Here is a 14867-nt window from a genome sequence, read left to right on the forward strand (position 1 = left end):
TATACTTCACAGATAGACATAGTTCCAAAGAAACATAAACTACTCCTTGGAAAGTCTGTTTATAACAATAGAAAGCTGGAAGACAAAAGCAAGTTGTATTACGTTTGCTGAAAAGGTTTGAAATACTCAGCATCTTATAGACACTGTGAGAATAAAGGGAAGCATCTGTTCTTTCTAGTTCAATAGGAATATTTCACACAACAGTTCTTCCTCCTTTTTCAAAGTAAAATAAAGTAAAATAAAAATAGGAGGAAAACACACAGAGGCATTTATATAAACTACAAAAGAGTTTTGAACTGTAGATTGAATAGGTTTTAGTTAAACCATCTATTTTTTTAAAAGAAGCTACAGCATTATGTAAAACAACAACAACAAAAAACAATCAATCCAATTTAAAAAAAGGGTCAGAAGATCTAAAGAGACATTTCTCAGGAGTTCCCACTGTGGTGCAGTGGAAATGAATCCAACTAGGAACCATGAGGTTGCAAGTTCGATCCCTGGCCTTGCTCAGTGGGTTAAGGATCCAGCGTTGCCGTGAGCTCTGGTGCAGGTCTCAGAGGCAACGCAGATCCCGCATTGCTGTGGCTGTGGTGTAGGCCTGCAGCTGTAGCTCTGATTCAACTCTTAGCCTGGGAACTTACATATGCCACAGGTGTGACCGTAAAAAGCAAAAAACAAACAAACAAACAAACAAAAAAAACCAAAAACCCAGACATTTCTCCAAAGAAGACAGACAGATGGCCAAAAGGCACATGAAAAGGTGTTCAACATTACTAATGACCAAATAACAAAACTGCAATGAGGTACCACCTTCCACCAGCCAGAAGAGCCATCATCAAAAAGTCCACAAACAATAAAAGCTGGAGAGGGTGTGGAGAAATGGGGGCCCTTCTACATTGTTGATGGGAATGGAAACTGATGCAACCACTAAGGGAAACAGTACGGAGGTTCCTGAAACTAAGTACAGAACTACCATATGTTCTAGGAATCCGACTCCTGGGCACGGAGGAGAAAACCATAATGCGGAGATACAGATGCACCCCAGTGTTTACTGCATCACCGTTTACAAGAGCCAAGCCATGAAAGCAACCTAAACATCCATCAAGAGCGAAGAGAGGGCTGGCTAAAGAAGATGTGGGGTGTGTACACACACACGCACACGCACACATAATGGGATATTAAAAAGCATGAAATAATGCCATTTGCAGCAACAGGGATAGACCTAGAGATTATTATGCTAAGTGAAGTCAGACAAAGACACATTTCATATGGGATCACTAATATGTGGAATCTAAATAAAATGATACAATAGAACTTACAAAACAGAACGAGACTCAAAGATTTTGAAACCACTGTTATGTTTCCCAAAGGAGAAACGTGGCAGGGGCAGGGGTAAATCAGGGGCTTGGAACTGCTATCTACACTCTTCCACACAGAGAGTAAATGGGTTATGAGGACTGAGTGTACACAGCATGGGGCACTTCGCTCAGTACTCTCTGGTAACCTATATGGGAAAAGAATCTTAAAGCACAGCCGTACAATTACAGATCAATGAAATATCAGTTGAAATGTTTGAGAACCCGTGGATCTGTTACTGTGAACTTGATCACCCTGCATGACTCCCTTACATTTTTTTAATTTTTTTTTATTTTTTCTAATCTTTTTTTTAGGTCCACACTTGCGGCATATGGAGGTTCCCAGGCTAGGGGTCTAATCAGAGCTGTAGCTGCCGGCCTACACCACAGCCACAGCCACACAGGATCCGAGCCGTGTCTTCGACCTACGCCGCAGCTCACGGTAGCGCCAGATCCTTAACCCACTGAGCGAGGCCAGGGGTCAAACCCACAACCTCATGGTTCCTAGTCGGATTCGTTTCTGCTGCGCCACAGCGGGGAACTCCTCCCTTAAATGATTTTTGTTTCCTCTTCCTGTCTTCTGATTTAATAGCACCATTATTAAAAAAGAAAAAACCAAAATCGATTGTAAGAAAATTATCTTTAACTGTTTAGGCTTAGTTCTAAATTTCCCTACTTTCAAAGGTCTGTAATATACTCACTGTAGCCTTAAAACATTCTCTTTCTGGTTAGAGCAATTTTTTTCCCCTATGTAGTCAATTCAAACTTTTTCATTCAAAAGAATAATTTAAGACGTAGGAATGTTGCTAGCTGAATGAATCCCTTACTCACTTAGGTCAAAGGGGCATGCAGAGGGTCACAGCAAAAAGAAAACTGAAGAGTTAGACTTACCACAAATCAAACCAACAGATTTAAAAAATATGTTTCTGAAATGATACGTAGAGTAACTTACAGTATTACTTATTTTAGAAAAAAATAGCTAAAATACTTAATTATGAGGACTTCAAAAACTGTTTACCAAAAACTAGAAGGAAATACAAAGTGATAAAGAAACCCAAAAACCGGGGTGGTCTATAAAAGTTTAATCAGTCGTCAGCGTATCTTCTCGGCATCTACTGAAGAGAACTGAGCTTCTACGACTTTAAATGTGGATGATTCATTTCAAGGATCCTTCGATAAATAAAAGTCAACTTTGTCAAATAAGCATGTGTTCTGGTCCAGCTAAACATCAACAGAATTGTTACTTGTTTACACCTCGCACTTCATGTCTCTGACACCTGGAGAGCTGGCACTCTCCGCCCCTCCGTTTTACATCTAACCCAGTTGCATTTGGTGTGAGTGCTGCAAATAGTTCAGCAAAGATTTTCAGGAGGTCAGCTCCTCACGAATATGAGGAGCTCATCAAGTCATTGGCAAAACGTTTTCATTAACAAAGAAGAAAGGAAACAGAAGGGTAACACGCAGCGTTCAGGATGGCGAAATCAAGGAATGGAATACTTCAGCCCCGCTTTGTTTTGCTTTGTTTTGTTTCAAGAGGAGAGTAAAAGGAAGACAGGGTTTCAGGACCTTCTAAAATTGAGTGTGATAGATCCTCCTTCATCCTGTCCCCATTCAAGTCTTAAAATAACTAGTTGCTTCATCCAAGAAACTTCTGCCTGATTAATATGGAAACGCTAGATAAGCTATCATTAATCAAAATAATGTTTTCAAAAAGGTCACATTTCACTACCAATGAAACGAAACTTTCCCTTTGGGCTTTCATTTACTTGAAGAATTCAAACAAAAGGAGAATAATGAAGCTGTCTTTTTAATACTTTTTGTTATCATTTGCTTGGTACACTCATTGGACTTTGCGAAGAGGGATTACAGGAAGGATTATGAATTGAATACATGTTTTCACTTTGGGTCCATCTCCAAATAGAACATCAAGCCAAAGGAAATACTCTCAAGTTATTCAACAGATTCTACAGACTGGCCAGAGTAGATTCAGCATGACTTTCAGTTGATTGTCCAACTTTCTGTTCACCTTCCCCCCAGACTCTCTGGCATTGCAAAACTGGAAGCAAATTCATCTTGTTGACAAGCAGAACTGATTCAAGATATCGCACCAGCTCTGTCGTTAAACTTTAGGTAATTAAAATGTCACACCACATTCTCCTTTGTTCAAAAGGCTCTTCAGGGACACCTGATGAATTGCTCTTCTCTACAGACTTAACTTGAAAGCATTTAAAAAACATTGTGATAATGATATAAAAAAAAGAAAATTAATAGACTGTTACTTTATTCAGTACTCCTCCACAGACTCATGAATAGCAACATAATTCTTTTTAATGTGTGTCCACATCTGGAGAAACCTCCGAAGAGCGGTAGTTGCTTATTATTTAAAATAACAATCGTCAAAATATCATCCATTGGAAAAATTAGAAAACATGTCAGAAAGAGACAGTGGGAAAGTATCTTTTGGTTTGTATGGAATTCCTTCTTGACTTCTGATTGTATATTTTAAGAGGACTCTTAGACAGACAAAATTTATATATCAGTTGATCAACATGATGGAAGTCCTAGCTAATATTTATTCACACTGCTATGAGCCTTGGAAGAGAATGATGGCTTTCCTAATGGCTCAAAAAATGAACTTCTTTGGTAGAATAATGTCGTTTCAACATAATAGGTAATAGAATGTAGACTAGGAAATAAACTTCATGGAAATTATTTAAAGTACCAGGAGATTTTGTAGCCTCCACTAAGATTTTTGGAGGTTTTTGTGTTTTTGTTTTTTCCATAAGCCACCCTTTCCCCAGTCCCAACAGTTTAAAGCCAGATTGGCTTCCATGATATCTGGCCAGAAGGCAACAGAAATTCTAACTTAGCCTGTTGCGTATGCAGCAGGTCGCAAAGGCTCAAGCTATCCAGGGGCCATATTTCACGTTATTTAATCATGTGCTTTATTTTATCAGTGAGGCAGAATATTAACTCAGGTCGTCAGTGTGGGAGCAGGGGCTTCCAGGCCGTCTCTGATGTGGCCACGGATGAACAGGTGTGGCTTAAGGGCCCCAGGGAGTAGCATCCCCACAGGTCTTGTCTACTCTAGGGAGTGGACCTACACCCAGAGGGACATTAATCTCTAACCCCCTGTGACGCAGTTTACCGGAAGAAAGGGACCAAGAAACCATGAGACTTCGGGGACCCTGTTGGACCAGGACTGATATAGGTAATTGAACAAGGCCAACGGAAGAAAACCACCTCTCTCTGGACCCCACGTTGGTACCTCCCCATCTTTCAGGAATTAAAACCCCTACAGGACAATAGAGAAGGGGGGCTCTTCTCCCCACTCCCAGCTGTCCTGGGAGCTATTTGCTTTTCTTTAATAAAGACTCTGCTTGCTCGCTGCCAGTGTGTTTGCAGAGTTCAGTCCTCCAGCGCCATGAGCAAGAACCTGGATGACGGTGTCATCTTTCGGGCAGCGTCGGGGTGCTGTATGAAGCTCTGTTGACAATGCTGAAGCATTTCCTAATGTGCTCTTAAGGGAGCCGCACAAGCTGGGTGCAGCAGACATCACCCCAGGTTTCTTAGCATTTGATCAGAATGTGAATGCTACTAATTTAACCCATTAAATACTGTCCTCTTTAGTCATGCCCGACACAGAAAATTGGACAAAAAGTCGCAAAACTTCTCTTTGGTCCTGATTACGTAAGAGTTACATGCAGACGAATATATAAAACTATCTGCACAAAACAGAAGGAAAAAAAAGGGAAGAAAGTTTGAGTTCCTCTTTTTGAGCAAGGAAACATTTTAATCATTTATAAACCTATAAACACCACAGGGCCATATGATTTTGCACTCGTTTGCTAACTTTCTATTATAGAGGGGGCAGTTTTATGGCATTGTCACCTCAAGTCTGGCACTTGCCTTAGGCGTGTACATGGAGTAAAACATGAGCCACTCAGCTACAAACCCGCAGCACCCCTGGGGGGAGCTCGGGCTGGAGACCAGGAGTGGGCACCGTGAGCTCTGGGAAAACCGGAAGAATGGGCCTTCGGAGAGTCTGATGTCTTCAGAAGGTTTCATGTGCCCAGTTCTTGCATCTCCTCATTTCTAGAAAAACCCTGAAATCCTTCATGGTGATGTCTGCTCCCCGTGACTGGTCGTGACCTTCAGGAGACCAGCCAGACTTTTGTCAAGTGTGTATATGCTGCATGCAGCTCCCCTCCCCTTTATCATCTCCCGACATCCCCCCTTCCTCTTTGGGTGGCATTTCAGCCCAGTCTGCAGGTTAAGAATAAAGAATGTCACTGTCATCCTCCAATACAGTCACCTCCGGGTGAGAGCGGGGAGTTCCTCAGGCTGGAAAGCTCCGGATGCTGGCCCTGAGAGCTGGGGTGCACATCAAAGGGACGGTTTCAGGGAGCCCAGGCCTCTTTTGTTCCTGCTCCCTGACCTTTGCTGCAAACCCCCCTGCACATCCCAGCTCCTCCCTCACCGCCTCAGAGCCTTTCTCAGGGCTCCCGGAGATGCTGTCTCCAGGGCCTAAGTCCTAACTTCACCCCAAATAAAACTTCCCTCTCAGCTTGCAGGTTGTGTATTTTTCGTTGTTGGTAACAGCATCAAGCTGAAACACATGAGTGTCCAAAACAAATGTCTCCGAGATCAAGAAAGGTTTTAAAAAGATTTCCTGCTATCTGCTTTTAAATGGCTCTTCATCATTTCTCGACAAACACATCAAATGAATAGTGTACCAAGCAGCCAAATAACCCAGACTGGAGTCACGGTCTTTACCCATATTCTGTGAAGGGTAGTTTTGATCACCAAGCCCTTGACTTCCCTGTTAGAGGCCAATTAAAGCAGACTGACTAAGAATTACTGAGATGCTGAGTTCACTGCCATTCACAATTGCCAGAGACACCGCCAGCAGCCCTTCCCATTCAATTTGAAACCCTTGCGGAGTTCTATTTAAAATTTTAAACCTGACTTGAGGCACTCACAACCTCGCCTAATATTTCGATAGTAAAAACTAACTTCTTTCTATTTAAATGTCAAATGAAGCCTTGGAAGGACTGTATTTTATTCCAAGAAAATAATGCCAATTTATTCCAACTCCAAAGTCATAGTGCTTTACTGAATACTCACAACTTGCCTCCTATACCCAGAAAGCACTTAAGAAAATGTTTGTTAACAAAATAGAAATACTGTCCAGCAACTAGAAAAATACAGAGTTTTGCTTGTTGGAATACTCAGGATTGTCTGTCATTCAGTACAACTTTGGAAATGGCTATTTCTAATTCAAGTATGACAAAGGATTTAACATTTATTTTCTAAACATCAGCAGCATTTTACTAGTCTTTGATTTTAAATAACTTGCATAATAAACATTTAAACAATACAAAGTGTGTGTGTAAACATATGTGCATGTTAAGGCACTAACTTAACATATTTACTCAGTCATACACACATATGATAGGAATGGAGTAGGACAGGTACACAGGCAGTTGGGGACGTCCCAGGAGGGGACCGCAGACAGAGAGGGAGACCTAGGGAGTGTGGAGAGATCCCCATAAGCTAACACTTGCTCAGGAAAGCCATCTGAACAAAGCAGGTGTAGCACAAACAAAAGCAGGAGAGATGCCTCAGGTCATTAGCCTTAAGGACCAGCCCTCTGCTGGCTTGAATAAGCACCTTGAGAGTCCTAGTTTGACCCTGTAGGGTCAAATACTCTCTTACCGGATCCGAAGAAGGAGCTACCACTTGGAGAAAGGAAGAGGCGGTCTTTTCCCACTTCCTTTGGATGGTGAAAGTGTAGCCCACCTAATCCTGGGACTGAGCCTCCACTGCCTGTATCTCTCAGAACCGTCTTAATAAATCTATTTCTTGCCTATCACTTTGTCTCTCACTGAATTCCATTTGCACTGAGGCACAAAGAATCTGAACCTCAGTTAAGTCCAGACACTGGGTGAATGATTCTAATTTAAAAACTGTGGGTTCAAGTCCCAGTCTGGGTTTTGACTGGATAGGAGGCTGACAGGTGGGTTCAAGTCCCAAAGCGGGTTTAGGGTAGGTTCAAGTCTTGGCACGTGCATTCAAGTCCCAATCTGGGTTCCGGTTAAGGTTGGAGTCCTAAGTGTTGTCAGTTTCATATATACATGTGTGGTGTGTGCGTGTGTGTGTGTATACACACCTTACCTTTATGTATATAAATTATATAAAACAGTATAATAATATTTTTATATAAAAGTAAGACTACTTGTACTCTTGACCCCCCAATTTCTCAGCTTCCTTCTCTCTCTCTGGAGGTGATCATTGCTATTTCTGATGTATCATTCCAGAGCTGGTACGTGCATAAATACATAAGGACATACACATGCAAATACATATTGTGTGTCTGTGGTAACAAAAAGGGAAGCATCCTCCCCACCACAGTCTCCACCCCACTGTTCCACCTGACCTACCTTGAGTCTAGTCCGTTACCAGCACAGGTGCATCAGCCACATTATTTTTAATCAACATGGATGTATTTAAAATGTGCTCCATTGGGTAGGAGAAGCTGATTCAACTTGTGAGGAAATACCAGGAAGCATAAACAGTAACTGACATGGTGACAGTGGGAGCGAGAGAAGGAAATGAGAAAGACGAGAACGACGGGCGTGTCGGAGTTCACACTGGGTGCAGTGTCCATTCTGAACACCGTCTTGACCATCAAGAGAGGTACCACAGAGGAGATGATCAATTTAGCCCTTGCTTCCAAAGCTTCTCCACTGAGTCTTTGCTGTTACCCGAAATATTGCTCTTCCAAGAGAACCACCTCTGACGTTCCTCAAGCCTGGAAAACTACTCTGTCATAAAACCATTATCGCAATGGACTACAGTTCTCCCTGACAAAACCGAAAACTCCGAAGACTGGAGTTACATTTTATCCTGCTTCTGAGACACGTTTGCCATAATCATTTTCAGGGTTTTACAATATCATTTCTAAGTTGCCAAGTTGGGAACATTCATAAAGGAAACTTGATGAATATGCGAAGACGTACTAAGGGTTTCATGATTAAAGAAAATCACAGCTGAACTGCAACTTTTGTCTCCTCTCTGAAAGACTGAAGAGAGATCTCAACCAATTAGAAAAACGACTTCTTCTTCTCATCTTTGGACTGGGGGTGACTGAAGAGATTTTATTGTGAATGATACAGCCTTACGGATTGAAACAATAGACTAAAAATCTATACTTTCTCTAGTTGTAATGATACTAAATACCTTGTAATGCCAGTCAATCAACACAAAAGCTTTAGGATTTTAGGCTGGGGTAAAGAAGCTTGCATCTCTATAAGTAGAAAACCGTAACAGAATTATCCAGGGCAATGCCTCTGCTCAGCACTGCATATGCCCTTACTGTATACCTAATGAGATTTTGCAAGATTTTATTTGGATTGGTTTGAGGGTGGGTAGAGCAGCTATTGTTATGTGGATAAGCAGGCTTAGGTAGCAGGCTTTTCCCTTTAAATATTTCCTGGGGTTCAGCATGAGCAAACGTGTGATCTGTGAGCTCTTGCTTTCCCTGAAGAAAAGTGGTCAGACTGAAATGAAAGCAGAGAGGCTGCCCTCGTTCTGGCAGCGGAATTCCCACCGTGTGAAAAACCACGATGAGACAGTGGTACTAAAATAGGGCTGTGAGTTCCCAGTCTGTCTTCAGCAGAGCTGCTTTCTCCCCTGCTCTCCTGGTAAATCCATTGTGTATGTACAGAGCTGGGAGGCTTAGACACTAAGTTTAACGTGGTGGCTGTCTGCACCACACGTCCTGAGAACCTGAGCTCTCACTGAACCTCTGGAAATCTCAGTGAACAACGCCGTCCTCCTGAAACACTTCCTGGAACACATGTATTTTGAGTCAGATTCTTCATCCACATGGAACTCAATCCCCTCTAAGCCTCCGTCCCCTACTTTCACTTTCTTTTCATGTCTTCCACCTCCCATGAATAGCGAATTTTTGAAGCCATACCCCAGAGCTTAAAATACTGCAATGCGCTCTACACTGTGAATGATGGATAACTTTTTGAAATATTATAAGCTATTGTGTTTTATTTCAGAAGCCACTGCCAAAAGTAAAAATCACAGGCCAGATGCCTAACTCCCTTGGAACTCTCCTACAGAAGTGACCCCCTGAAATTCTTAAACCCATGAAATAAATGTGGATTGTATTTTGTCCAAAACGCAGAATGTGTTTTAGTCTTGGCAAAATTCATAGATATATTTGGTGTCTACTGTGAATTTTTTCACTTCTGTATCTCTGTTCCTACAAATATACTAGAAATAAAAGCCAACGTAACAATAAGAAAACTCATCAACTTTGCGTCATTAAACATGTCACCAACGCTGTGGCATCATAAATGTAGGACTTCATGAGGAAGGCCATTTTCCACCTAAATCTTCCAGGCACATAACACAGCTTTCCCATTACCCTCAGTTTTAGGACACAGCTTTACATCTGAGTATTAAATTTTTTTGCAAGGACATTTAATATGGTTAATTCTCTGAAGAAAAGATTATCCAAGGCAGACTTTTTCCAAAACCTTGTTTTCTTCTTGTCCTTAAAAAATCCAAGAAATATTATATATAGCTAAAGGTAATGATTCAAAATTCAGACAAAAGGAACTGTTAGGAACCAGAAGGATGATATTTTAAATTCACCATTACAAGTATTGTTGAATATTTGAAAATAATAGAATTGATTACATTATAATTTTAGTTGCTGAATCAATGACTTAATATTTTAAAAAAAATTTTGTTGAAACCTTATGCCATGCAATCATCACCACTAAAAATAACACAGAAATCCCACAATTAGGATTTCAATGAAAGCTTAAACTAAAATCGTAGAGTCTATAACAATAACTATTATTCATCAAAGGCTCCATTTATTCCAGACACGGTAAAAAAGATATCTAACCCTTACGAAAACTTCATGAAGGTCATATGATAATCTCCATATTAGAGAGAAAAGACAAGGAACACAGAAAGCTTAAATGATATATTCAATGTTACGCCCTTAATAAGCGGCAGGGCTAGAATTTGCACGCAAAACTGTCAGGTTCCAACTTTCACGTGTGAATTCCTCCCTAAATTTATCAAAAACACATAGGTTTGAACTTGTCTTAGTTGGTATCTCATATTTTAGGTTGTCAAAATGAATGTATTTGTTTAAAAAAAGTTAAAAAATATATTCAATGCAAAGCCAGAAAAACAGTTTTAAATATTCGATAATGCTATATGAAGACTAAACATTAGAATTTAACTATTCTTAGCCTTTCACTGCCCAAAGAGTAAACATTTAAAACCACTTTAAGATCTGTAAAATCTTATTTTCAGAAACTAACATTTCTTATTTTCAATCCAAACCATTTCAATTTTAAAATGCTTAATTCCACAATATCTGGGGATATTTTTTTAAAAGCCATTTCTAATATTCAACTATTTATTTCAGAAAAGAAAGTAGATAATTAACTTTATTTTTCCTCTTTTCAACTTACCATTTTAATGTTCTATAGTACCCCAAAGTAAAATAATATAATGGTAAGAATTTCATTTTTATCATTTTACTTTTTGTTACAGCAATTCACAACTCTGGAGTTCCCATCGTGGCTCAGTGGTTAACAAATCCGACTAGGAACCATGAGGTTGTGGGTTCGATCCCTGGCTTTGCTCAGTGGGTTAAGGATCTGGCGTTGCGGTGAGCTGTGGTGTAGGTTGCAGACGGGGCTCGGATCCCATGTTGCTGTGGCTGTGGTTGTGGTGTAGGCCAGCAGCTGTAGCTCCGATTAGACCCCTAGCCTGGGAACCTTATGCCAAGGGTTTGGCCCTAGAAAATGCAAAAAGACCAAAAAAAAAAAAAAAAAAAAAACAAAAAAAAACACAAAGCTCTGTGACATTCTTTCCACTACAAAATTTTCCAGGATAATGTTTTTCAATTATTTTTGGAGTTAAAAATTTCAAAAGATTGAGTTAAACCAATAGTCTTAATTGAAACAAATCAAATTTCCAATATGTACCTTAACACTTTAAAGATAACACATTTGGGGAGTTCCCACTGTGGCCCAGTGGGTTAAGAACATGATATGGTGCCCATGAGAATGCAGGTTTGATTCCTGGCTTTGCTCAGTGGTTAAGGATCGACTGCTGCAAGCTACGGTGTTAGGTCGCAGATGTGGCTCGGATCTGGCTTTGCTGTAGGCTGGCAGCTACAGCTCCAATGCAGTCCCTAGCCTGGGACCTTCCATATGCTGCAGATGCAGCCGTAAAAATAAAGATAAATTTTGGGTGGATCATCTGTGTGAGATCATAGCTCTTGGGACTCAGAAGATGCCAACATTCAGCTTTCAGAATTTATGAGCAATTTATCACTATTTTTCTCCTAATTTCACCCTGTCATTATCATTTCATAAACTGGTATTTACACTCAAACTTAAACAGCTACAGGTAAAGGTAACAAGAACAAATAATAATACCCTAATAGGAGTTCCCATCGTGGTGCAGTGGAAACAAATCTGACTAGGAGCCATGAGGTTGCGGGTTCGATCCCTGGCCTCGCTCAGTGGGTTAAGGATCTGGTATTGCCATGAGCTGTGGTGTAGGTCTCAGACGCGGCTTGGATCTGGCCTTGCTGTGGCTGTGGTGTAGGCCCTCGGCTGCAGCTCTGATTTGACCCTTAGCCTGGAAATTTCCATATGCCACGAGTGCGCCCACCCCAGAAAAGAATTCGCTAAAAATAGAAGCCCAAGATCTATGAGCTATGATTTTCCTAAAAAAGAACAAACAGCATATACTTAGATCTTAACGTATATCCATTGGTTAAAAGAATTATAAAGCATCCTTTTGCAATTCATGCATAAGTGCCAGGATAAAATGAATTTCTGAAAAATTATATTTACCTCCAAACAGTAACATTTCAAAATGTTTATGGAAAAGAAAATTTAACAATACAACTTACCCAGAAATAAACTTTATAACATTATTATGAAAATCCAGGGCATATCTGTATCGGTTAGTATTTGGTATTAAACACACTATCAACAATTTAGTAACCTGAAACAACTGCTTTGTAGCTCATGATGCTGTGGGTTGACACTGTGGGCTAAGATCAGCTGAGCAGCTCTTAGCTTGACCTTGGCTGGCCTCACCTGGGTATCTGCAGTGGGCTGGAGATCAATGGCTCACTCATTTGAGTGAGCCTGGAATTAGGGTGCTGTTGACTGGGGACCTGGGCCATGTGCCGTTCACTGCCCAGTAGGCAAGCCCAGGCTTGGTCACTCAGGGTTGCCAAGAGCAGAAAGGAGGAAAACTACTATGCTTAGAATTCTTACACCGCCTACAACGCTTAGAATGTTTACCTCCTATCGCTAGAAGTAAATGTCAAAGTCGGCTCAGAGGCAAAATGGGGGTAGAGTCCCTTACCCCACTTTGATGAGAGGAGCTACAACATTTCATGTCGATTTTTTACTGCTGCACCTGCCGACCAAGGCTCAAACTGGAGCTGCAGCTGCTGGCCTACACCACCAGTCATGGCAAGGCCAGATCTGAGCCACATCAGTGACCTCTGTCACAGCTTGTGGCAATGCCAGATCCTTAATCCACTGAGTGAGGCCAGGGATCGAACCAGAAATACAACTAATCAGTGACATGATCTACCTGAATTTTTAGAAAACACAGGTCTCAGACGCGTTGTACTAATCAATTTCTAAGTAATGGATACTTAGACTTAAAAGATTTAGATGTGCTCCTCTTTGATTTAAAGATTAAATAATAGGAATAGCTAGCATGACTGGTAAGAAAATTGGAAATTAGCATAGCTGGGTATAAAATTACATGCTAGTATCCAAAGACACATGTAATACACACATATACATATAGAGACATAATTGGGTCTCGATCATCACACAACTTCATATCCTAACCTTTTCAATGACCTTTACGCTCCTGCACCATTAAATACTCCTAGAAAGCAGGGGCTATAATGACACACAGTTTTTGCGTAACAAAAATTAGCTGAAGATGTCAGAGGATAATCAAAAGAACAAGATCTATGGGATTTACTCAGATTTATTCAAATCAAGTTGAGTACGTCCAAATTAGATGAGCACTGCCAAAAATATGATAAAGCTGCTTGAAGCTGAAACCACAGAAACAGGAGGCCTTCTGGTTGTAGAAACTAAGGAAACCATAGCCTCTTTGCTGGTAACACATCCTGGGACAATTGCCACTACTAATTTTACATTTTAAGTGTAAAGATGTCAATAACTAAATAGCCAAGACATTAAGAAGCCTCGAAGCCATACTGTGTGTGGACTGGCTGAAGGCCCGCGCAGAAAGGGGATCCTGGGGTGAGGCGCTTTCATTTCTGTTCCACCGTGTATGGCTGTGAGCGCGTGTGCCCTCAGGAGGCCTCTGTCCCAAGGTCAACTCTGAGATTCTCAGGGTTTTACACGTCTTTGTGTCCCTGAAACCTATTTGAGTCTGAAATGCGACAGGACTCACATGTCTTTTGAATGAATAAGTAAATGAAACAATACATTCGTGAACTAGAACCAGTAAATGGAAGTTAAAAAGAGGCACTTTTTCCCTCAGTCTAAGACAAAATGTATACCTTGTAAGACACTCACTCCTGGTCAGTGGAAGGGTTCTGGCAAACCAACTAATCAATATTTTAATGGAGAAGGATACCTGTATTAAAATGAGAAGTTTAGGGGTATTGCTTGATGAATTCAGAAACAACTTGAAAAACCAAAACTGGAGTTCCCATCGTGGCTCAGTGGTTAACGAATCCGACTAGGAACCACGAGGTTGCAGGTTCGATCCCTGGCCTCGCTCAATGGGTTAGGGATCTGGTGTTGCCGTGAGTGTGGTGTGGGTCGCAGACACGGCTCGGATCCCGCATTGCTGTGGCTGTGGCATAGTCCAGCGGCTACAGCTCTGATTCGACCCCTAGCCTGGGAACCTCCATTTGCTGCAGAAGCGGCCCTAAAAAGGGCAAAAAAAAGATTAAAAAAAAAAAAACAAAAAACCCTGACATTAATATTTTAAAAATCAGGTAAGATTATCTCCATTCTACACAATGAGCAATCCTGCACATCTTAGTGTATGTTTCTATATTAAAAAGTATCATGCATGTTATACATATTCAATTTTGTATCTCAAATAATGTTTTTCATTAATAACTAATCATTTCTAGTGGTCTTTCATGAGGGATTTAATAGACCAGAATCAGAAAATGTTTTCAACATTCTAGGGAAGAAATACAATAACTTGTGAATTTCTCAAAATCATAATATATGGTCACTGTATTTATGTAGGCTGGAGTGTATTTTTGAGATATTAAAACAACATATTCTGTCCTTATCTATCTCTATTTCTTAGTTGACATACGGTTCCTTCATCCATTGAAACAATGGCATTTGTTATTTCAAGAAGACAGAATTCAGCACATAATAGAGAGCAATCGCTCAACTTTATTTCAAATATTTTTTAATTCCACAG

At 40.6% G+C, this 14867-nt stretch overlaps 1 protein-coding gene across 14 annotated transcripts in view; it reads right to left on the minus strand.

The window, feature by feature from the left end:
* Positions 1-14867, minus strand: part of NAV3 (neuron navigator 3) — an 849425-nt gene that overhangs the window by 320168 nt on the left and 514390 nt on the right. Inside the window, exon 1 of one of the 14 annotated variants that reach the window (XM_021093082.1) lies at positions 7799-11015. The exons of the other annotated variants lie outside the window; for them this stretch is intronic. The gene's annotated coding sequence lies outside the window, so the exon portion shown is untranslated. Of the gene's footprint in view, positions 1-7798; positions 11016-14867 lie in introns of those variants that run through there. 14 annotated transcript variants of the gene reach the window in all.

This window comes from Sus scrofa, chromosome 5 (assembly GCF_000003025.6).
Source record: "Sus scrofa isolate TJ Tabasco breed Duroc chromosome 5, Sscrofa11.1, whole genome shotgun sequence".
NCBI lineage: Eukaryota > Metazoa > Chordata > Mammalia > Artiodactyla > Suidae > Sus > Sus scrofa.